The sequence below is a fragment of the Neomonachus schauinslandi genome, chromosome 9 (assembly GCF_002201575.2).
Source record: "Neomonachus schauinslandi chromosome 9, ASM220157v2, whole genome shotgun sequence".
Taxonomy (NCBI): Eukaryota; Metazoa; Chordata; class Mammalia; order Carnivora; family Phocidae; genus Neomonachus; species Neomonachus schauinslandi.
The window spans coordinates 42,261,510-42,287,394 of NC_058411.1; positions in this window are offsets into that span (position 1 = coordinate 42,261,510).

Genomic DNA, 25,885 nt, shown 5'->3' on the forward strand with positions numbered 1-25,885 from the left:
GAACCTTTTGAGGTTTTTAACAAACTTCCCCAAAATTCAAAATCTAAATGAAGTTGGGCTCCTTTATTTTGTATGTTAAGTTACCTGGAAACCATTGTCAAACAAATGATGATAAGCCTTCCTAGCTTACATTGTGTGGGTAGATGCTAGAACTGTTCCAGAAATTATATAAAATTTCTAAACTTTTAACATGTCCTGATATAATGTCATCACATGTAATTCTAATTATTGAAATATTATGTGTCACAAAAATAACCAAATATCATTGTCAACTGCATTATAATGAACCCTCATCAGATTTTTAACCATGGCCATTTTTTAGTTTTTTGTCATTTATAGTTACTCTTTCACTCTGATGCTCTTGCATATATTTCAGTTTTGAGGAGACTCACGAAAAGAACTTTTGACAAATACAGGTTTCTGATATCTTTGAGATCATAAAACTAAGAAATTTCAGAACTAATGGAAAAACTGTATTCAAACAACAAGAATTAGTAACATGGGACAAAATGAATTGAGAAAAGGATTATAATTTATATGACTCTTGTTTGTAACTTTGCTGGTTCTCTAATATTTGCTCTTCTAGATTTAAGAAGACGTTTTCTCTTAAGATATCTATGACTTACAGGAATTTGATAAAATATTCCTTTGTAAAACCAAAAGGAACATTTATCTTTTCACCTGGCTTAAACCGTCCAGCATTTAGAAACTCTCAGTGAGTGTTCTTTCTTTCATGGTAATTATAGTTGATTGCATAAGTTCAATGAGAATCTGTTCTCCTTATCCCAGGAGCCCACTGAAAACATTAGTTATATTACCAAGACTTTGACTGGAATGTCATTTGAGAGACATGCATAGGCTCAGATATGATAGCTTTAAGGAACTAAGGTTGACTTTATAGAGCCAATAGAGCTCCTTGGAAATGTTGGCCTGACACCTTGCTTCCAGGGTTCCCAGCAGCCTTACCAGGTAAATAAAGAATGTCCCTTCCTGGCAGGTGCAGGAACCTCAGGGTAGTTTAGGGACCTTGAGAAGAGAGGAATTCACCTAAATCTATAGGGATTATAGGCAAATCTGATGGCAAGTGTTTGGTTTGGCTTCTGGCCTTGAGAGTCTCTTAAAAGTTCAATCTGAAATCTCTTATGAAAAGTCCCAACAAAGCAGATTTATCTATATGACCAATTGCTATTCCTGGGGCACTTATGTAAATAATTAGGCCAAGTTTGTTAAAAGTAGACTTTTTTACAAATTTGTCTTTATTTTTTTTATTAACATCTAATGTATTATTTGTTTCAGGGGTACAGGTCTGTGATCCATCAGTCTTACACAATACACAGTGCTCACCACAGCACATACCCTCCCCGGTGTCCATCACCAGCCACCCCATTCCCCCCACCCCCCTCCCCTCCAGCAACCCTCAGTTTGTTTCCTAAGATTAAGAGTCTCTTATGGTTTGTCTCCCTTTCTGGTTTCATCTTGTTTCATTTTTTCCTCTCTTCCCCTATGATCCTCTGCTTCATTTCTTTTTTTTTTTTCTTTTCTGCTTCGTTTCTTCTGTATATTAGTGAGATCATATGATAACTGTGTTTCTCTGATTGACTTATTTTGCTTAGCATAATACCCTCTAGTTCCATCCACATCATTGCAAATGGTAAGATTTCATTTTTTTGATGGCTGCGTAATATTCCATTGTACATATACACCATATGTTCTTTATCCATTCATCTGTCAATGGACATCTGGGCTCTTTCCATAGTTTGTCTATTGTGGACATTGCTGCTATAAACATTGGGGTGCAGGTGCCCCTTCGGATCACTACAGTTGTATCTTTGGGGGTAAATACCCAGTAGTGCAGTTTCTGGGTCGTAGGGTACAAACTAGTTTTAATTTGGCTATCTTTGATAAAAATTGAGGGTGATTTTAGAGAGAAAAATTACCTTTCAAAAACACTACTTTTGTGGATGTTAAATTTTAGTTCTGATTAATTGTCTTTGAGTGTTTGTTGTTTGCTTATAAAACTGGACTGGATCCTGAATTCCTCTGGTTTCCTTGACTATCTGGCTATAACTCTCCAAACTGAGGTTTCCAATTTTCTCCCATTCTCTTCACTTGAAATCATTGAGAACTAAAACTGCCCTTTTTCCTGAAGCCCTGCAAACTGAAGCTAGAGAACTTAAGAAATTGCCCGAATGGCTCATGTATAGACAATCTTCATGTCTGTTGCTCTGGGGGTCACTCAAAAGGGTCACCAGGGACATTTGAACTACAAACCAGAAAAATACATCAGATTGCTGCTGCCTCCCTCCACCCCACCTGAGGATGCTTTGAGCCCAACATCTAAAAATACTCTCAGTGGCAGCATTCGGGATTCAGACACTAAGTAATTTGCTCCAACTATTAACCCATGTTTTTCTTTTGTTTCCATAGAAATGCCTATGATTACTTCTAAAATCCCAATGCCAAAAGAGGCAGTAAGAAACAGTCATAAGTCAAATCAAAAGTTTCCATTCTGCAGCTGCCCCTCATTGACCCTGCCCTTCACCAGAGTAATCTTTGATTTAGAGATGGTGGACAATGCGGCAGGGCCAGAGTGGGTGGCTCAGAATGGGAAAGAGGGAGGGGCCAGAAAGAACACATAAGGACAGACAACAACAAACTCTGGCGTGGGCAAAGAAGAAAAGAATCTTGATTTCCAGAGTTGTCACATTATATTCATTGAGATATCCAGGTTTTAACAAAGAATTACAAGGTATGCAAAGAAGCAGAAAACTATGGACCATTCATAGGAAAATAATAGTCAATTGTAATTGTCCTTGTCTCTAGTAGGTTGTTGGACTTATTGTATAAAAATTTTAAATCAGCTATTTATTACAAATATGTTCAAAGAATTAAGAAAAATCATTTCTTTTTTTAAAAAAAGATCTGTTTATTTTAGAGAGAGAGAGAGAGAGAGAGAGAGCATGAGTGGGGGGAGGGGCAGAGGGAGAGAATCTTCAAGCAGACCCCCTGCTGAGTGGGGAGCCCGATGCAGGGCTCAATCCCACAACCCATGAGATCAAGACCTGAGCCGAAACAAGAGTAGAATACTCAACCAACTGAGCCACCCAGGCGCCCCAAGAAAAATCATTTCTAAGGAATTAAAGGCAAGTATGAAAATAATATCTCAACAAGTAGAGAATATCAAGAGAAAAGTAGAAATTATAAAACAGAACCAAACAGAAATTCCAGAGTTGCAAAGTATAATAACCGAAATGCAAAATTTACTCAAAAGGCTCAAAAGAAGATTTAAGCTGGCAAAAGAAAGGAACTGTGAACCTGAAGATAGGTCAGTTGAGGTTTTCCAGTCCAAGGAACAAAAGAAAAAGATTTTTAAAAATTACCAAAGGCTAAATCTGTGAAACAGCGTCAAACCTGCCAACATATGTGTGCTGAGAGTCCCAGAAGGAGAGGAGAGGCAAGTGAGAGAGAAGGGCAGAGATAATATTTGAAAAAAGTAATGGCTTAAAACTTTTCCAATTTGATAAAAACATTAATCTGTACAGCTAAGAAGCTCAGTGAACTTCAGGAAGAATAAACAGAAAGAGATTCACAAACAGATACATCAAACTGCCAAAAGTTAAAGAGAAAATCTGAAAACACCAAGAGAAAGTGGCTCATTACATATAACAGATCCTCAATAAAATGAACAGCTAATTCTCAGAAACTATGGAGGCCAGAAAGCAGTAGGGAGACCTACCCACACTCACTAGGATGGCTGTAATAAAAAGACAGATCACAAGTGTTGGTGAGGATGTGAAGAAATTGAGAATGTAAAATGGTTGTAGATACTTTGAAAAACAGTTTGGCAGTTTCTCGAAAGATTAAACCTAGATTACTCCTAGGTATGTATGTGTGTGTGTATATATATGTGTGTGTGTATGTATGTGCGTGTATATATAAATGTATGTATGTGTGTGTATATATAAATGTGTGTATGTATGTGTATGTATATGTGCATATACATACACACATACACACTCCAAAGGGAAATGAAAACGTATTCATGCAAAAATGTATAGATGAATTTTCAGAGCTGCATTATTCATAATAGCCCCAAATTGGAAACTACTCAAGTGTCCATCAACTGACGAATGGATAAATTTAGAATTTGGTGTATCCATACAATGAAATAATATTCAGAAATAAATAGGAATGAGGGACACCTGGGTGGCGCAGTCAGTTAAGCATCTGACTCTTGGTTTCAGCTCAGGTCATCATCTCAGGGTCATGAGATCAAGCCCCTTGTCTGGCTCTGCACCGGGCGTGGAGCCTGCTTAAGATTCTTTCTCTCCTTCTCCCTCTGTCCCTCCCACCACTCACTCTCTCTAAAAATAAATAAATAAAATAAGAAATAAAAAGGAACGAAGTCTTGACGTATGCTATAACATGGATGCACCCTGAAAACATGAAGCCGTGTGAAAACAGCCAGCCACAAAAGACACGTATTATATGATTCCATTTTCATGGAATCACCAGAACAGGCAAATCTATAGAAACAGAATGTAAATTAGTGGTCCCCAGGGGCTTTGGTTAGGGGTAGGTTTGGAGGGAACTGGGGAGTTATTGCTAATGGGTATGGGGTTTCTTTTTCAGGTGGTGAAATATTCTTTTTTTCTTTTTTTAAGATTTTATTTATTTATTTGACAGAGAGACACAGTGAGAGAGGGAACACAAGCAGGGGGAGTGGGAGAGAGAGAAGCAGGCTTCCCGCCGAGCAGGGAGCCCGATGCGGGGCTCGATCCCAGGACCCTGGGATCATGACCTGAGCCGAAGGCAGACGCTTAACGACTGAGCCACCCAGGTGCCCCAGGTGGTGAAATATTCTAAAAGTGATTATATTATTGGTTGTACAACTTTGTGAATGTACTACATGCCTTTGAAATGGACACTATAGAGGGGTGACTTGTACGGTATGTTACTTATTTCAATAAAGCTATTATTTAAAAAAAAAGAAACGTCTTCATAGGATGAAGGAAAAAATAAGTGAGGTTGGGAAATGTAGTCTCCAAGTGGACAGTCATATTCCTAGCTCTATTACTAAAAGAGAGAAGGCAGGATAGATATCTGAGAAAATTTCTCAGATTCTGCCATATATTTCACTTCCACAATGTTGTGCTCTCTAATAGCTTTCATGTGCGCAGAACAGGGCAGAAGTCCTGCAGGACATCATTCCACAGGACTGAGGGACTTACGCTACCCTGTTAGCCAGTGTGACCACTTTGCAACAGGCCCTCCTCCACTCGACTGCAACTCACCCACCACTGAGTTTACCGACTTTCCTGAGATAGAATTTTTTTTATTCAAAATGGAGAGGACATGGCCAAGTCTGGTATGACATCTCCATTACTCTACACCCAATGTCTTGACCTATACAAGGTAAAGCCTTTCTGGCTCTTTGGGGTTAATACTTCTTTGCTAGAAAGCTTACTCCAAGTTTCTGAAGGTTTCAGGCAGACATCCTATGGATAACTGTCTGGTGGCAAAATCTCCATTTCTCACCATCCCTCACCCCACATCTTCAATGACTTTCCACCAGAAGGTGAGTTCTTCAGTATTCTTTAGTATTCCATAGGGGTTGGGATGGTCTCCATCTTCATCAGTATGTCAGGGGCCTTCACCATCACATTATCCCTAGGGCCTGAGGATTCTCATTTCAGGAAGGGCTGAAATCCCTTATTTCTAATAGTAGGTCCTTCTGTAATCCTTGGTACAATTGTAAAAGAAAATTTAGTAGGTGTCAAATAATGCTTATTGATCTGTTGATTCATCCTCATCATAGAACTGGTGAAAATTTAGTCTGAAAAGAAGTGAAGTGCTGAAAGCTGATAGTACACAGTAAATTAGGGGTGTTTCCAGGGTACCTCAGCATTCCCATTTATTAAATGAAAATGTTATTTTTGAAGTATTGGAGCATCGTCAGATAAGCGCTAGTATGGCAGGAAAGTGGGTTCAGCATCTGAGTATCTGAAAGTGGCAGAAGCTGACAGAAAAGCATTTCCTCCTTAGCCGGGCCTCTCGACAACACAGGGGAGGCTGTTCTTCAGCAAGCTCGGAGGAAGAACACAGGGGAGAGAAGATAAGAGAAGGGCCAGTTCACGACTCAACAGACATTCTTTTCCCTGCTTACTTTCTCTTTCTCCTCACTTGAGCAAAGTTAAAATTAAGTTTCCTTGCTGAGCAGGTTTTTTCCAAAGTATTAGCTAATGTGGTCAGTAATTGGGATACATTTGTCCAAGTTAAAACTCACAAATTCAAAAGGTGGCTGAGTTCAAACTAACATAAGTGTAATATATAAAAATGTTTTTAGTGATCTTTAGCCCAGACAAAAATTAGCCTCTCTGGAACATGGAAAAAACAGAATAATTCGATAAACTCACATTATGGCGTAAGGGCCGTTGGCATTCCATATTCCAGCAGATTATGCCTGGGTGGGCTTTTCTTTTCTGGGCTTCTTGAATTCTTTATTTTCCTAATGATCCCTGTACTCATTAGAAGACGTTAGCACATTACAATGGCATTTATGAAGCACCCAAGGAGGGGTATGTTAGTCTCATATTTACTCTTTCATTCCTGAGGCTAATGCTCAGGTTTTCCTTCAATGCGGTTCTCTTTCCAGAACACTCCGGTGTTTTGGAAACAACACAATCACAGCCAGCTTCACAGGAGAACAACTTGTATAGTCACACAGCACCCCACACTTGGAAGGACCCCACACTTGGAAGGACCCCACACTTAGTCTAATGTACTGCTGTCACTGTCTTGAAATTCCTACTGACTTTGAACAAAGGGCCACATGTTCATTTTGCACTTGGCCCTGACAGTTCTATGTAGCTAGGACTGAACACAGTCCTTGCGGTTTCAGGTCTCAGATTTGAGCCTTATTAGCTTTGTGATCCTGGATGGGTTTCTTAACCCCTCTCAATTTCATTTTCCTCAGTTGTTAAATATAGAAAGAACACTAGCTGTCTCACGGAATCATTGTAAGAATTAAATGAGATAGGAAAACATGCCATGCCTGGGACGTGGTTCTAGTAACTAACCCTTGTTAATTAATTACTCTGTGCTAGGCGCTGTGCCACGCTGTTTACAGACGTTAGCTCACTGGTTCCTCACAACCGTGGCTGATCATCAGCCGGCACACCCTGTGTGTGCTCCTAGTTTTTCATAGTCAGCTTCTGTTCCCACTGGTCCAGCATCCCCTCTGGTTGGTCAGCATCTGTGATCATAGTGGTTATCATCAGCACAGGTCTCAGTACTCTGTGTGGTCAGTCGTGTTTTACAAATGAGGGAACTGAGGCACAGACTTATTGAGTAACTTGCCCAAGGCCACACAGCTTGTAAGTAGACACCTTGAACTATGAATGTCATAACCTCCAGTAGTAAAGGTCAGAGACTGTAGTAGAAGTGAAGTCTTTTAACTTGAAGTTTAATGTTCTTTCCTTCTGGCCCTCAAGATCCTTTACCCCTGAGGAGTTAACAACTGAGTGATGGTGATAAGGCACAGTAAACCTGGCTACTGCCCAAGACCGTGTGTTCCTACCTGCCCAACCTCACCTGCCGAACGTGCGCACTCTAAGCTGCTCTCCAGGCCTTTGATTAGGTTTTTCCCTCATCTGAAGGCTCTCCCTTATTTGCTACTCTTCGCTTTCTAAAAAATTCCTCATTTTCCTTCAAGACTCAACTGAAGTCCCTCATCGCTCAAGAAGCCCCCTCCTCTGGGCACTCTTAGTATCTTGTATGTAGCTCTGTCATGGCACTTCTTCACATTAATTCTCATTGCTGGTTTTCTTGTCTACCTTCCTCCAGGCCTGAAAAATCTTTGATGAACAAAGATTGCTCATCTGGGTGTTCCCAGCAGTTCAGAAAATGTGACTGACATATAACTGCTCTTCAGTAGGTGATAGAGGTAAAAATGGTGCTATTTTCCAAAGAACACCAAATGTTCTATTGGTTCAAAGGAGAGAGAGATGAACTCAACTGACGGACAGAGCCTTCACAGAAAAGGCCGTTTGCATGTTCGCTCTTGAAGGATGGGGAGGACTGAAAACAAGGATGGAGAATAGAGACAGAAAATCCATTCAGCCAGAGTGAGTGACTTGAGCAGAAGTGGAATGATGAGAAGGTTTAAGACAAAGCTTGCTTAATGTCCACAATAGCCAAACTATGGAAAAAGCCTAGATGTCCATCAACAGATGAATGGATAAAGAAGATGTGGTATATATATATACAATGGAATATTATGCAGCCATCAAACAAAAAAAGAAATCTTGCCATTTGCAACAATGTGGTTGGAACTAGAGGGTATTATGCTAAGTGAAATAAGTCAATCAGAGAAACACAGTTATCATATGATCTCACTGATCTGAGGAATTTGAGAAACAAGGCAGAGGATCATAGGGGAAGGGAGGGAAAAATGAAACAAGACGAAACCAGAGAGGGAGACAAACCATAAGACACTCTTAATCTCAGGAAGCAAACTGAGGGTTGCTGGAGTGGTGGGGGGTGGGAGGGATGGGGTGTCTGGGTGATGGACATTGGGGAGGGTATGTGCTATGGTGAGCGCTGTGAATTGTATAAGACTGATGAATCACAGACCTGTACCCCTGAAACAAATAATACATTATATGTTAATTTAAAAAAAAAAAGACAAAACTTGCTTAGAAAGCAGCAGGTAGGCCATTTGGCTTGGAATTTAGGGTTTTTACTAAGCAATGAATCCCAACTTCAAATGCTTCTTGGAACCAGGCTTATAGCACAGTAAATAAATGAAACATGGCTCCATGTAGTACAATACGGAGGGGAAGGGACTGTGACACTGGAAAACACATACTCCACTTAAAGGGAGGGAGCTGTTACTCTACGCCAAATGGCCATGTGTGGACATTTTCCAAGGGAACAGGAAATTCAGATGTGTGTGCATGTGTATGTGTGTGAAATATTTTTTAATTTTTTATTTAAAAAAATTGTTAGACTTACAGAAAAGCTGTAGAAATAGCAAAGAGTTTATGAATACCCTTCACCCAGTATTCATGACTTACATACCAGTAGCATAATAATAAAAAGTACAAAATGAACATTGCTGTAAGAGTATTAATTAAACTGTAGTGCTTATTCAAAGTTCAGCTGATTTTCTCATCATGTGCTTTTTCTGTTCCAGGATCCAGGCCAGGATCCCACGTTGCTATTAGTGGTTGGGTTTCTTCAGCTTCCTCTCATCTGTGACTGTTTCTCAGTCTCTGCTTGTCTTTCATGATGTTGACAGTTTGGGTGATTACTGATCTATTATTTTGTAGAGTGTCTCTCAATTTGCGTTTGATGTTTTCTCAGGGTTAAGTTGTGATTATGCATTGTTGGCCTGAATACTGCAGAAGTGATGTTATGTTCTTCTCTGTGCATCACGTCGGGTACATGATGTCAATGTGTCTCATTGCTGGTGATATCCACTTTGATCGCTTGGTTAAGGTGCTGTCTGCTGTGTTTTTCTACTGTAAAGTTACCACTTTTTCATTCTGTACATGATAAATATTTAAGGGAAAATACTCTGAGGCTATGAAAATGTCCTATTCTCAAACTTTTGTCCACTGATTTTTCATTCATCAGTGGATCTTGCCTACTTCAATTATTACTATACTGTGGGCCTAATGGTGATTTTTTAATTTCCCTCATTAAGTCTACTTTCATTAGTTAGAGTTCTTCAGTAAGGAAGTCATCCCTTTCCCCCCATTTACTTACTTATTTTATCATATTTATATGAGTATGGATTCATGGATATTTTATTTTATAAGTTATAATCCAGTATTACCGGTATTATTTTGTTGCTCAAATTGTCCAGGTTTGGCCATTGGGAGTTCCTTCAGCTTGGCTGTGATGTCCTTTTTGAGCACTTCCTTATTTTCTGGTACTATATGATGCTCTAGGCTCATGTTGTATTTTCCTTGCCCCAGCTCTGGAATCAACCACTTCTCAAGGAGCCCTGGTTCTTTTTATTGGAGAATAAGTATCTTGGCTTCAAAATATAGAAAATGAATTCAGACATCTAAAGAACATTGTGGAGGCATATTTGGTCCATATCTTTCACCCTGTGATGTCTGATACAGGAAATCAATTAGCGACGAAGCAGGAGACATAGGCTGGGATCAGGATGAGAAAAGTTTTGAATGTCCAAAGAAAAGTTTGGAATTTATGCAACCAGCAATGGGACATGGGACACTATGGGTGGGGTTTGAGTAGAAGTATAATATGTTTAAAAATGTGTTTTGGGGAGGAAATAGGAAGACAAAAATAGAAGTTTCTAGAAGCAGGAAGTTGAGTCACTTACAAGTAAGGTTATAATAAAATCTAAATTTAGGGACTGCTCTCTGCTGTCCCCCATGCTGGAGGGCCTTTCTCCTGTTCTCTTCCAGCTTAAATCTTCCTTACATCTCAAGACCTCCTTCTCCATAAAGTCTTTCCTGGGGGTATAGCTCAGTGGTAGAGCATATGACTGCATAAAGTCTTTCCTGACTCCTTCCCAGAATTTATCCTTCTTCCTCTGTGTATCTCCGGTCCAGATTGGTTTGTACCTCCCCTCTACATGCATTTCATTCTGCCCTGTATGTTGGTGTTCTATTTGAAAGCTGGTTTCACCCACTTAATTGCTAACTTTCTGCAGACAAGGATGGTATTAGTCATCTTTCTCTCTTTCAGGGCCTAACAGAGTTTCTCTCACATAGGAAAGAAGCTCAACTCGGACCTCAGTTGGTTATAGGAACTATTTATAATTCACTTTGAGGTGCCGGATAAATGAAAACAAAGTGCAATTATATGACTTTAAAGTCATATAATTTTTTCAGTTGAAATTGCACTGCCTGACAAATCCCTCCAGCCTAATGTGTGAGGCAGCCTGAGTGTTTGAGAGCATGACTGTAAGAGCATGAAACACAATTTCTGAGCCCACAGAGTATATCTGTTTTTAAGCTGAAGACTAGTCAGATCGACACTCAGTACTGAAGGAGTTTAATAATAAAGGGATTTTCCTTATAGAGTAGACAAGAGCTGTCTTGAAAACTCCATTTGGAAAGTACCTCTTAGGACTACATTAAGCCTTTTGAAAGCATGAAAGGTACACTTTCCCTTTTTGAGTGAGAGCATTCCTAAAGGTCTCGATAGAAGTGAACTCTGTGATAATCATGTTTTCTCTTTAGAGTTGTGTTATTACATGATTAAAAGCTATGCTTCAAGCACAGAAAACATTTAAAAATCAAATTTCACTCTCCCAGGATTTAGAGATTGATAATAGTCAATAAAGCAATCACCCTACAGAAAATAGGGTTCTGTGGTATTTGTCAAGGAGACCGCATGAAGGCTCGTGGCCTCGGCAGCCTCCTTTCCCAGGCTCTTGCTAGATTCCAGGCTCTCTTCTGGTAGCAGCTACCTCTGTGGCAGTTGACACCTTGAGTCCAGAAGGGAGGGAGAGAAGGGGGAAAAAAGGAGGGAGAAGTGGGGGAGGAAGGAAGGCCACAAAGATAGCAGCTATTGACTCTTTTTCCACCAGGCACCAGCTTGTAGGCCAGCACAGCAGCGGGAGGAGGGGCAGGTCTATAGAGGAAGGGCAGGTCTAAGAGATGCAGAGCAAGGAAAACAGCAAAGGAACAAGAGTACAGAAGTAAGGCCCATGAAGAAAGTAGGCAATATGGGGACTAGGGGCAGAGGAGGTGATTCAAGGGGGCATCAGGAAGGCTCCCACCCAAGAGGGTGGGGGTGTGGGATCAACCAGCTAAAGTTAGTTTGTCAAACTAACTAAAGTTCCCTCATCCTGCTCCTGTTGCAATGAGTTCCCCTCCTCCCCTGCCTCCAAAGTCAGTTGAATTCATTTTAGATTAGGAGCTCCTTTATTTTGGATGAGGAGTGCCATTCACTGGCCCCAGGAGAAGGGGAAGGGTAGGAAAGAACAAGGACATCACCTTTCTGCTTTTGAAGTTTTAAGTACATGTTGTAAACTATAGCAGAGTCCGTAACTTTGAAGAAAGAGGTTCTTTTATGACCCTGAGCCTAGGGCCTGGCACAGACAATATATTTTTAAGAATATGGTACAGAAGGACAGTCTAGGCAGCTTGGTGCAGAGCAACACGGGAAGAAAAAATGGAAACAAAAGAGGACCTTCTCAGCCCTCGGACTCTCCTGCATACACAGGAGGAAGTTTGCTTTGCTCCTGGGACTGTCAAAAGGGGTGACAGAGAGGAGGGTCACTGGATCTGAAGGGGCTATCAGTTGGGATGAGGGGTACACAGAGTGTGTGGGGTGATTGCCTGATGCCAGAGAGGGCCTGAAGACACTGGGCTATGACCAGAGACCATATGGTACCATGTCTGAAGAGCGGATGGCACAAGTTACATCTCAGTGAACACTGAACCACACTGAAGGCCAACCACCCCTTCCCACTGCTGGAAGTCCCAGCCTTCCCTCAACTTAGAATATCCATGGAGGAAGGAGGGGCAGGGTACAAAAATGCACTCTTCATAAAGTTAGAGAAAGATAAAGTGAGTTATGTCTTAGCATACTTGATAACTTGGATTTTAAATTTTTTACCTGCTACGTAATTAGAAAGCTGAGTTAATTCTAATATATCAAACCTATACTGAATTAGGTTAGTTGTATGTCTAAGTTCAGACTTCTAAGAGCATAAAAGGCAGAAGAGCTCTGTTGAAGGGCAGTAGAGTCTTCTCTACTTTTTTTTTTTTTTTTTGCATATTCCAGCTGTACTACCAAAAAAAGGTGTAGGTACCCACCCTTCACCCCGGTAATCTTATTTAAAGCAATTTGCTCCAATGTCCTGGGTTATGACTCATTAGATAAGAACATTTTCTTTAGCTTCCTGTGGATATTAGAAGTCCATATGATCTAAGGTCAAGTTTCAAATGAAAGGAACATAGAGGTGATGCAATTACAGTGACTTCAGAGCAGATGGCTGTTTTCTGGAGGGAAATGGTGCATAAAACACACAAACAATGAAACACTTGGGGGAGAAATTCTTCATGGCAGTCGAGACTATAAAACCAACACAAAGCAACTAATTCACAGAGCTGGGGCAATATTGAAAAGCATTAAGGAAAGCAAGGGCCACCTGCTGCCCTCATGAGGCAACCTGCCTGGACTTGGAGAAGGAAGGGCCTAGGATAGGGTGCAGGGATGCATGTTTCTATAGGCAGGACAAATGGATCTCAGTTCACAAATACAGTTGTAAACAAGGTACATTAATTTTTCTATTAAGTTAATAATAGTTGACTCTTCAACAACACAGTTTGAGCTTCATGGGTCCACTTATATGCAAACTTTGTTCAATAAATACAGTACTGTAAATGCATTTTCTCTTATGACTTTCTTAATAACATTTTCTTTTTTCTAGTGTAGTTTGTTGTAAGAACACAGTGTATAATACATAGAACATACAAAATATATGTTAATTAACTTTATGTTATCAGTCAGGCTTCTGGTCAACAAAAGGCTATTAGTAGTTAAGTTTTTGGGGAGTCCAAGTTATATGCTGATTTTTGACTGCGTGGGGGTTGGCGCCCTTAACCCCTGTGTTGTTCAAGGGTGAACTGTACTTATAATGGACCCCTTTCTTCCAAGCAGTTGAAATAATCTCAATTATTTCAGGTTTCTTACCCTTTCTCTGTGATTGCCTCTAAGTTCAAGGCTTACATAATGCCCATGAATGAAAGTTACAGGTGTGGAGAGCATCTCACCTGAGTTGGCATCACTTCTTACTAGCACAACTGCCTAGGTGGGATGTGGACACCTGCTGGTCACTGCTTAGTCATACTTGTACCTGGACATATACAGTAACTTTGGGTCTGGCACTGGGTCAGCTAACTCTCAGGACCCTCTTGGGCACACAGGATAATCCTGATGCTTCTATGCCATTCTGGGACTATAGAAAACTTGGGAGGGCCATCCACAGCGATTTGTCACTCCCATGGCACTCTTGGGCACAAGAGCATTCCACTGCCCCAGCACTCCCCTCCACCATCCCTTCCATTTACAGGTTTACTCTGAGGCTTTTTCAAATTTATCTGGCAGGACAGAGTAGACAGCCAGACTTCAGGGGCCTTGCCTCCTTCTTAGAGTCTACCTGGGAAAGTAAACACAGGTTTTCCTCTGGAATGCCATTCCCAAATCTGTCTGGAGTTTCTGTCATGGAACATTCTCAGTGCCCCATTCCCAGGAAGGGATCAGGGCACAGATATTTTTCATCAAGAACTCCTCACCACCTAAGCTGTCTGCTCCTCTCCAGGCTTCCTGTGTTTTCCTGGTTGGTGGAAGCGGGTATGGAGCACTTTAGCCCAGAAGATGGAGGGCAGTGTGGATTGGGAAAGCTTCTTGGTTATTACTCATCCTTACTCCCACATCTCCCATACTGTATATACTCCAGCAGTTCTTTCTGTTCTGTAGAGGCCAAGATGGTAAAAATTGAAAAGCTAATAATTGGCTCCTTTTGTGTTATTGCTATCTGCAGAGTCATCCATTCCCTGAGGCAGTGGGAAAGGGATTACAAGGTTAAAGGAGAGGTGAAAAACTATATAGCTATATATTCCAGCCACATACGTACTCTGCTTCCCCAATCCAGTCCTTGCTAAGATCAGGCACAACCCATAATGCACTGTGAGAAGAAATCAAACAATATGGTGTAAGGACTTTCCAGGTGGATTAACTGTGGGGTCGGCTCTGGTCATCTTACCATAGATACTTTGGCTCATTCTCTGGTCTTATTCATTCTTCTTGGAGAAGGCCCAGTTAGTGTACATTAGAGATTGTGACTCTATCAGAGGTCACACTGAAATGAGTGCAGTTCTCCTGTCTCCCCCAACTTCGCTTCTTCTCTCCCACTTTTTCTTTCCACCTCTCAACTTTTCTTACTCTGCTCCACTCTGACTGACCTCTCTCCCCAATGGCAAGTTAAAATGACATGATTCCAGGACTCCTGCAGGAGACTATAGTTTGCCTCACTAATGAAGTGACTGTACATCCTGCTTGTGTCTTATATCCAGTTAGCGCCTGCTTTCACAATAGTATTCATATTTAAATGATGAATTATATGGTCACTCCAGTCATTAGAGACCAGCTCATTCTCAAAAATATTTGACTTTAACTGAGAAGAACTGTTTCAGTATGATGAGGATTTAAAGAAATACAAATATTTGGGGTATGCCAGAAGAATCAGACTTCACTGTAAGCCTAAAAATACATAGAGGGAGATGGTTTAAAGAGAAGCTTGCATTAAGTCCCACTGGAGTCTACAGGGTTAAGTCAGAGCAGAGGACCTGGGTTATGGTGCTGAGGTGGGCAGGTCAGCCTTGGTCTTAGAGTCCTGCTTTGAAGCAGGTGGATCTAGCTGGGAGAGTTGAGGGGTGGAGTTGGGATGGGGGCAGGAGAATATAAGGTTGAAGTGTTTTCCAGTCTGGAGCCTTGACAAATGTCAGGTCATCCAGGGATGAAGTTGGATCAGAAACAAAGAGATCAAGAGAGATGCTGGCCAAGGAGCTATGTCTTCCCAGCTGATTTTGTGGGGAGATTAAATCAGACTTTGCCATTCTTAAAGAGCCCCCTCTTGTATTTTGGGTAAAATTTGAGAAGTTGTCTTTCATGAAAACAAGAACCCTTTATGTAGCTTAAGTAATTTTTGGATAAGAATCACTTTCTAATCATCATAAATTATAATCTTTATGAAAGAGGGAGAATAACAACAAAATCATGTGCTCACTTCGGCAGCACACATACTAAAATTGGAACAAAAACAGAAATATGTATAAAAGAGTAGATCTTTCATCCAACACTTATGAACAATGATTATAATCAATAACCCTTAATTGAAAACCATAGATTTGAACCAAAATTATAGCAAAAATCTGGAATTCTTACATATGTAGCAGATGTACCTTTCTGGTCATGTTTAGCTTTAACTAATTGGGAAATGGCAATATGGTAGAGTTCTAAGTACTGGAAACTTTGAGCTTGGAATAAAAAATTTAGAAAATCCACAAAGTGAAGAATCAAGAATTTGCTATATATTAAGTCCATTATTCTTTAGGTTAAGGGCTATACATAGAAAAAAATAATATTGAAGTCACTGAGGAAATTTTCATAGGCATATAAAAAGCAGAGACTCAATTACTATACGGGAGTTTGTTTTGTCTTGTGACACTATTTCCTCTCTTGGCCCATTGAAATATCTTTTGAAGAACAGAATAAAGAGCACTTGGTACACATAGTCCACCACCAATAGACGTTGTAGAAGTGACTAGTGTGGCTCTCTTGGGGCCTAATTTGGATTTACCAAGACCCAAACGAAGTCATAGTCAGATACCCAATTAGAGCCCATATGTCACCAAAAATAATCAATGTCTCCAGAACCTGGTCAAAATATTGTTCTTTTTATAAGGAATTTTTTTTTTTAAACACAAAGGTGATTCCAGCTAGAAATGGAAAAGAAAAGAAAAACTATGAGATAGTTCTTAAACTTTGAGCATAAAAATTTAGGTGAGTGTAAGAATCACTGGGGCCCTTGTCAAAAATGCACATTCTTAGAGCAAAAGCACATGGAGGTTAAATAACATGCTACTAAGCAATGACTAGGTAAGCCAAGAAATCAAAGAAGAAATAAAAAATTACATGGAAACAAATGAAAATGCAAACACAATGATCCAAAATCTTTGGGATGTAGCAAAAGCAGTTCTGAGAGGGAAACTGTTAGCAATACAGGCCTACCTCAAGAAGCAAGAAAAATCTCAAATAAACAATCTTACCTTACACTTAAAGGAGCTAGAAAAAGAACAACAAACAAAACTCCAAACCAGCAGAAGGAAGGAAATAAAGAAGATTAGAACAGAAATAAATGATATAGAACCTAAAAAACAATAGAACAGATTAAGGAACCCGGGAGCTGATTCTTTGAAAAGATCCACAAAATTGATAAACCTCTAGTCAGACTTACCAAAAGAAAAGAGAAAAGACCCAAATAAATAAAATCACAAATGAGAGAGGAGAAATAACAACACCACCAATACAAATAGTTATAAGAGAATATTATGAAAAACATTATGCCAACAAATTGGACAACCTAGAAGAACTGGATAAATTCCTAGAAACATATACCTACCAAAACTGAAGCAGGAAGAAATAGGAAATTTGAAGACTACCAGCAACAAAATTGAATCAGTAATCAAAAAACTCCCAACAAACAAAAGTCCAGGACCAAATGGCTTCATAGGCAAATTATACCAAACATTTAAGGAAGAGTTAATAATATTCTTCTCAAACTATTTCAAAAAATAGAAGAGGAAGGAAAACTTCCAATTAATTCTATGAGGCCATCATTACCCTGATACCAAAACCAGATAAAGACACTACAAAAGATGAGAACTACAGACTAATATCTCTGAGAACATCGATGTAAAAATTCTCAACAAAATACCAGCAAACCAAATCTAACAACACATTAAAAAAATCATTCACCGGGCGCCTGGGTGGCTCAGTCGTTAAGCGTCTGCCTTCGGCTCAGGTCATGATCCCGGGGTCCCGGGATCGAGTCCCACATCGGGCTCCCTGCTCAGCGGGAAGCCTGCTTCTCCCTCTCCCACTCCCCCTGCTTGTGTTCCTGCTCTCGCTGTCTCTCTCTCTGTCAAATAAATAAAATCTTTAAAAAAAAAAAAATCATTCACCATGATGAAGTGGGATTTATTCCCGGGATGCAAGCGTGGTTCAATATTCACAAATCAATCAGTGTAATACATCACATCAATAAGAGAAATGATAAGAACCATATGATCATTTCAATAGATGCAGAAAAAGCATTTGACAAAGTACAACATCCATTCATGATAAAAACCCTCAACAAAGTAGGTCTAGAGGGAACAGATCTCAATATAATAAAGGCCATATATGAAAAAACCCCAGTGAACATCATCCTCAATGAGGAAAAACTGAGAGCTTTGTGACTAAGGTCCAGAACAAGACAAGGATGTCCACTCTCACTACCTTTATTCAACATAGTACTGGAAGTCCTAGCCACAGCAATAAAGACACCCAACTGGTAAGGAAGAAGTAAAACTTTCACTATTTGCAGATGACATGATACTATGTGTAGAAAACCCTAAAGACACCAAAAAAACTGCTAGAACTGATAAATAAACTCAGTAATGTCATGGGAGACAAAATTGATGTACAGAAATCCATTGCATTTCTATACACTAATAATGAAGTAGTAGAAGGTTAAATTAAGAAAACCATACTATTTACAATTACACCAAAAATAATAAAATAACTAGGAATAAACTTAACCAAAGAGGTGAAAAAAAACTGTACTCTGAAAACTATAAAACATTGATGAAAGAAATTGAAGATGATGCAAAGAAATGGAAAGACATTACCTGCTCATGGATTAGAAGAACAAATATTGTTAAAACGTCTATATACCCAAGGCAACCAATGGAATGGGAGAAGTTATTTGAAAATGACATATTGGATAAAATCTATATAGAACTTATCAAACTCAACACCCAAAAAACAAATAATCCAGTTAATAAATGGGCAGAAGACCTGAATAGACACTTTCCAAAGAAGACATCCAGATGGCTAACAGACACATGAAAAGATGCTCAACATCACTCATCATCAGGGAAATACAAATCAAAACCTCGCCTGTCAGAATGGCCAAAATTAACAACTCAGGAAACCAACAGATGTTGGCAAGGATGCAGAGAAAGGGAAACCCTTTTGCACTGTTGGTGGGAATGCAAACTGGAGCAGCCATTCTGGAAAACAGTGTGGTGGTTCCTCAAAAAGTTAAAAATAGAACTACCCTACAACCCAGCAAAATGCTGATTCAAAGGGGCATGTGCACCCCAGTGTTTATAGCAGCACTATCAACAATAGCTAAATTATAGAAAGAGCCAAATGTCCATCAACTGATAAATGGATAAAGAAGATGTGGTATGTATGTTCAATGAAATATTACTCAGGAATCAAAAGGAATGAAATCTTGCCATTTGCAACAATGTGGATGGAAGTAGAGTGTATTATGCTAAGTGAAATAAGTCAGTCAGATAAAGATAACTATCATAAGATTTCACTCACGTGGAACTTAAGAAACAAAACAGATGAACATAGGGGAAGGAAGGAAAAATAAGACAAAAACAGAGAGGGAGGCAAACTACAAAAGACTCTTAACTATAGAGAATGAACTGAGGATTGCTGGAGGGGAGGTGGGTAGGGGAATGGGCTAAATGGATGATGGGCATTAAGGAGGGCATTTGTTGGGATGAGCACTAGGTGTTATATGTAAGTGATGAATCACTGAATTTTACTCTTGAAACCAATACTACACTATATGTTAACTAATTTGAATTTAAATAAAAACCAAACAAACAAAAAATGTCTATACTACCCAAAACATTTAATGCAATCTGTATCAAAATACCAACAGCATTTTTCACAGAACTAGAACAAGCAATCCTAAAATATGAATGGAACCACAAAAGACCCCTAATAGCCAAAGCAATCTTGAAAAAGAAAAATAAAACTGGAGGTATCACCATTCCAGATTTCAAGTTATATGACAGAGCTATAGTAATCAAAATAGTATGGTACTGGTCAGAAACACATACACGGATCAATGGAACAGAATAGAAAATTCAGAAATGAACCCATAATTACATGGTCAATTAATCTTCCACAAAGGAAGAAAGAATATACAATGGGAAAAAAGAGTCTCTTCAATAAATGGTGTTGGGAAAACTGGACAGCTACATGCAAAAGCATGAACCTGGACCACTTTATTACACCACACACACAAAAATAAACTCAAAATGGATTAAAGACCTAAAGCCTGAAACCATAAAAATCCTAGAAGAGAACACAGGCAGTAATTTCTCTGACATGGGCTGTAGTAACGTTTTCTAGATATGTCGCCTGAGGCATAGGAAATAAAAGCAAAAATAAACTATTGGAACTACATCAAAATAAAAAGGTTTTGCACAGCAAAGGAAACAATCAACAAAACTAAAAGGCAGCCTCTTGAATGGGAGAAGATATTTGCAAATGACATATCCGATGAGGGGTTAGTATCCAACATATATAAGGAACTGATAGAACTCAACACCCAAAAAGCAAATAATCCAATTAAAAAATGGGCAGAAGACATGAACAGACAGTTCTCCAAAGAAGACATACAGATAGCCAACAGACACATGAAAAGATGCTCAAAATCACTCATCATCAGGGAAATGCAAATCAAAACTACAGTGAGATATCACTTCCCACCTGTCAGAATGGCTACTATCAAAAACACAAGGGGGTGCCTGGGTGGCTCAGTCAGTTAAGTGTCTGCCTTCAGCTCAGGTCATAATCCCAGGGTCCTGGGATCAAGTCCTACATCAGGCTCCCTGCTCAACAGGGAGCCTGCTTTTCCCTCTCCCTCCGCTGTTCCCCCTGCTTGTGCTCTCTTGCTCTATCAAATAAATACATAAAATCTAAAACAAAACAATAAAAACACAAGAACAAGTGTTGGCAAGGACGTGGAGAAAAAGGAACCCTCGTGCGCTGTTGGTAGAAAGGCAAATTCTCCGTTAAAAATCGGACTACCCTATACCAGTAATTGAACTGTAAGAACACAAATTCACAGTGATACATGCATCCCTATGTTTGTTGCAGCATTATTTACAATAGCCAGGTTATGGGGTTAGCCCTGGTGGCCATCGATGGATAAATGGATGTGGTGTATATACATAATGGAATATTATTCAGCCGTAAAGAGGAATGAAATCTTGCCATTTGCAGCATCATGGATGAAGCTAGAGAGTATAATGCTAAGTGAAGTAAGTCAGTTAGAGAGAGACAAATACCATATGATTTCACTCATATGTGGAATTTAAGGGAAAAAAACAAGTAAAGGGGAAAAAATGAGAGAGAGAGAGAGACAAACCAAGAAACAGACTCTTCACTATTGAGAACAAACCGATTATTACCGGGGGGGGGGGGGGGGGGGGGGGGGGTGAAATGGATGATGGGGACTAAGGAGTGTATTTCTTTTCTTTTTTTTAAATTTTATTTTATTATGTTACGTTAGTCACCATACAATACATCATTAGTTTTTGATGTAGTGATCCACACTTCATTGTTTTCATATAACACCTAGTGCTCCATGCAGTACGTGCCCTCCTTAATACCCCTCACCAGGCTAACCCATCCCCCCACCTCTCTCCTCTCTAACACCCTCAGTTTGTTTCTCAGAGTCCGTAGTCTCTCATGGTTCAACTCTCCCTCTGATTTCCCTTCCTTTTTCCCTTCCTTCTCCTGATGTCCTCCATGCTATTCCTTATGTTCCACAAATAAGTGAAACCATTTGATAATTGACTTTCTCTGCTTGACTTATTTCACTTAGCATAATCTCCTCCAGTCCCATCCATGTTAATGTAAAAGTTGGGTATTCATCCTTTCTGATGGCTGAGTAATATTCCATTGTCTATTTGGACCAGGTCTTCTTTATCCATTCATCTGTTGAAGGGCATCTTGGCTTTTTCCACAGTTTGGCTCTTGTGGACATTGCTGTTATGAGTATTGCGGTGCATATGGCCCTTCTTTTCACTACATCTGTGTCTTTGGGGTAAATACCCAGTAGTGCAATTGCTGGGTCATAGTGTAGCTCCATTTTTAATTTTTTGAGGCACCTCCACACTGTTTTCCAAAGTGGCTGTACCAACTTGCATTCCCACCAACAGTGTAAGAGGTTTCCCCTTTCTCTACAACCTCTCCAACATTTGTGGTTTCTTCCCTTGTCAATTTTTGCCATTCTAACTGGTGTAAGGTGTTAACTCAATGTGGTTTTGATTTGAATTTCCCTGATGGCTAATGATGATGAACATTTTTTCATGTGTCTGTGAGCCGTTTGTATGTTTTCTTTGGAGAAGTATCTGTTCATGTCTTCTGCCCATTTTTTGACTTGATTATTTGTTTTTTGGGTGTTGAGTTTGAGAAGTTCTTTATAGATCTTGGATACCAGCCTTTTATCTGTAGTGTCCTTTGCAAATATCTTCTCCCATTCTGTGGGTTGCCTCTTTGTTTTGTTGACTGTTTCCTTTGCTGTGCAGAAGCTTTTTATCTTGATGAAGTCCTAAAAGTTCATTTTTGCTTTAGTTTCACTAGCGTTTAGAGATGAATCTTGAAAGAAGTTGCTGTGGCCGATGTCAAAGAGGTTACTGCCTATGTTCTGATGAGCACAGAGTGATGTATGGAACTGTTGAATCACTATATTGTATACCCGAAGCTGATATAACACTGTATGTGAACTCTACTGGAATTAAAATAAAAAACTTAATTTAAAAAAGGGGGAAAGTACTAAAATGTAAAACTTTTCTTCCATGGTTTTTCTCCTGCTTGTCTTTGTGTTTATTATGTGTTATTTAACGTTGTTCTAAGGAGAGGAAAATCAAAAATTTAAATTATTTTTAAAAAGCACATTCCCGGGTTTTGCTTGCAGAGACTCTGACTCAGTGGGTCTGTGGTAGGTCCCAGGAATCCGGGTCGGATGCAGGTGTTGCAGTGGCTGTGCAGATTGGGTGCCAATGCCAATTCCTGTGGTGTGCGGCTGCAGGAGACAGAGGGGCTGTTGAAACCTCAGGCCTTAAGCTGGGCATTGGCCAAGGCCAAAGCAACATATGTCTGCCTTAAAGAATTGATTGGTTTTGACCTAAATGAGCAGAAACAGTGGTATTGTCCACCCAGAGGTTTATCAGAGAAGGAAAAGAAAAGCTCATGACCCCAAGTGTGGGGTCTGAATCCTCAGCACCATTCACCCCAGAAGTGAGAAATCAACCTACCTGGACAAACATCAACAGATTTAGCTGAATTTGAGCTCTTCCTTAAAGTTAGTCTTGCGTCTTTCTCCTACATTCTTCCCATGTGAGCCCAATTCATTATCTAGTTCCTTTAAGCCAGAGGCTTTTACAATTCAGAGCTGAGTGGAAGATCTCTTTGGGTGAGCAAAGAAAGTACTATTGTTAGATCCTGTTTATTTTATAATTTTACATATAAAGAGTAGGCAGCCAGAAACACAAATGATCTATTTTTTTCTCTATTCTCTTCCTTCCAACAGAATTCATATTAAAGCTAGAGCAATATTATTTTAAAAATTACCGAGTAGTGGGCATGAGTGACAGGCAACACGAAGTGGCATTAAATGCCCCCTCCAATACATACACAGGCCACGTGGCACCAATACAACGCATCACATCACACCCCTTCACACTAACTGATGGATCTTTAAAAAATATACTCTTTTTTTTTTTTCCTCTAACACACATTCTCTTGTTCTCTCACTCCCAACTTTGGTATGGAATCCACTTTTTGATTTAGTCAGAATCGTAAGGATCTTACCGCAGATGATCAGCTCTAATCCTATGAGAGACCGCTAATGCAGGAACTTGGGTAAGGAAAGGTCTCCACACAAACAAAAGAGAAACAAGCTGTGGATTCGTGAGCCACACTCGGCAGATGGTCTTTGTGGGCTTAATGAAAGGAGATTCAGGCTGAGAACCTTGGGATATACAAATTGGCTAAACAAACATCAATTTGTCTACCAAAGTGCCTCCAAATTACAAATGAGTAAAATCGAGTTGTTTTGGGATCTGAGTTATTTGGCTTTAAACTTGGCCAGCAGTACCATTAACTATTGATCTGTTAATTTATGATGGTTTAGAACAAGACTTTGATGGAAGCTACGAGAGCCTTGACCAGAAAATCAATAAGTCTTTTATAAAACAACCTTACCCGTGTATTATACATATGCTCACTGGCAAGACTTCATCTGGGGCATTTCTCAGTTGGGTGTGAATTCACTGACTATTCAAAATATTGAAAACCTCCTATTAAACCCAGGCCATTTAAATTTCGAATTATCTGACCATTCTACATTACCTTAATACTGATGACTCAGTACTCTGTGACTCTCTAACATGCTAATAAAAAGAGAGTGTGAATCATTTTCCTATGTCCCCTTTTCTGAGAGATGAATCAGAGACTCTTGCTCTAGTGCTTGTGTTCAAAGTGTATTTCAAAACCAGAGTAATTGAAAACATTTCTCTGTATGGAAGAGCTAAAGAATATGGTCTTATGCTAGAGCAGAAACATCGGTGAGCCATATGGAGCAGGGGATGGGAGTGCCACAGGGCTCAAAACTGTGAAAGGCAGGATCCAGCAGAGAGAAAGTCTCTCGGTGCTCCTGTGATTGAGTGTTCTCTCTTAACCTTCCCTTCCCCTTCCCAAGTCTGACTTTCCTTTTACCCGTCAGATTTCCTATCTCCTTGTGAGAGACAGTCTTCCCCATGGTCTAGTTTTCTCGAAACAAACAGTCCTGAAAGATTGACTTCCCTCATTACCATATTTTGGATGGAAGCCCATCTCATTGAGTTGAAGACACTTGCAAGTTGAAGTAGTATTTGTACGAAAATGAGCAAAAGGCCTCCTTGGACATCTCTAGGCTCAGTCCCAACATGACCTTAACTGTTCCCTCAGTGCTACACCCTGCTCAGTCCAGCCTGCAAACCATCCTCTTCCAAAAACCACGGATCTTTTAAAAAATCTTTCCAGATCCCTCAGGAAAAGACAATTCAAATTATTAACAAATATGAATAACAAACATATGATCTCATCAGTAAAGAACAGCAAATTCAAACAAAATTAAGATGATTTTGTGTGAGTGAATTAATTCAGGGAAGGTCTTTAATGATTATATTCCTGGTGTTCCAGTTAAAATGCTTTTAGGCTGCAGTAACAGAACAACCAAATCAAACCTCTTAAACAATATGCATAATACATTATTTCACTTGAAAAGCAGTCCCGAAAAAGGGTGTCTCCTGGGTGGATTCATTCAGGGGTTCAACAGCATCATCAAGATCCCATCCTTCACTGGTTTTGTCCTCAGGCTGGCATTGTTCCAAGTGTTACATGTAGACTTGACAATGTTCAGTGAAAAAAGGGAGACTGTTCCTTTTCTTGTCTCTTTTAAAGAATGAAAAAAAAAATTACCTGGTAAACCTCACCTTTCATCTCATTGGCCAGGACTGAGTCACATGCACACCTCTAAGCCAATCACAGGCAAAAGAAATGAGATTATGGAGACTGGTTTAGACTCATCCAGATTTAGTCCCACAGGAAGCATCTGCAAAAACCAAGGCTCTTTCAACAGGGAAAAGGGAAAATAATGGCTCTTGGGTAGGCAAACTCTGGTCTGCTCTAGCTGCCAAGGGTATAGTGAGGCAGGACATACCCATGGCTGGTGAGAGCTCTGGGAGTTATTTGGCACATTGAGTTGAAGACACTTGCAAGTTGAAGTAGTATTTGTACGAAAATGAGCAAAAGGCCTCCTTGGACATCTCTAGGCTCAGTCCCAACATGACCGTAACGGTTCCCTCAGTGCTACACCCTGCTCAGTCCAGCCTGCAAACCATCCTCTTCCAAAAACTACGGATCTTTTAAAAAATCTTTCCAGATCCCTCAGGATATCAAGGGATATCAAGATGCTTAAAAGTGTCCATTCCTTTTGACATAGTAATTCCACTTCTAGGACCAAAGCCCATGGAAAGTATACCTAAACACAGATAATGCTTTATGCTTAAAGATGTTCACTGTAGCACCCACTATAATAGAAAAAAAAGAAAAAAGAAAAAACAGTTTAAGGGCCCAATAACAGAGAAACCATCACGTAATTACATTACGTCCTTTTGATGGACTACTGGCAAAGCATTTAAAAATGATGTTTACAATGAGCTTTGAAGAACATGGGGAGATGTTCATATATTAGAGTTAAATGAAA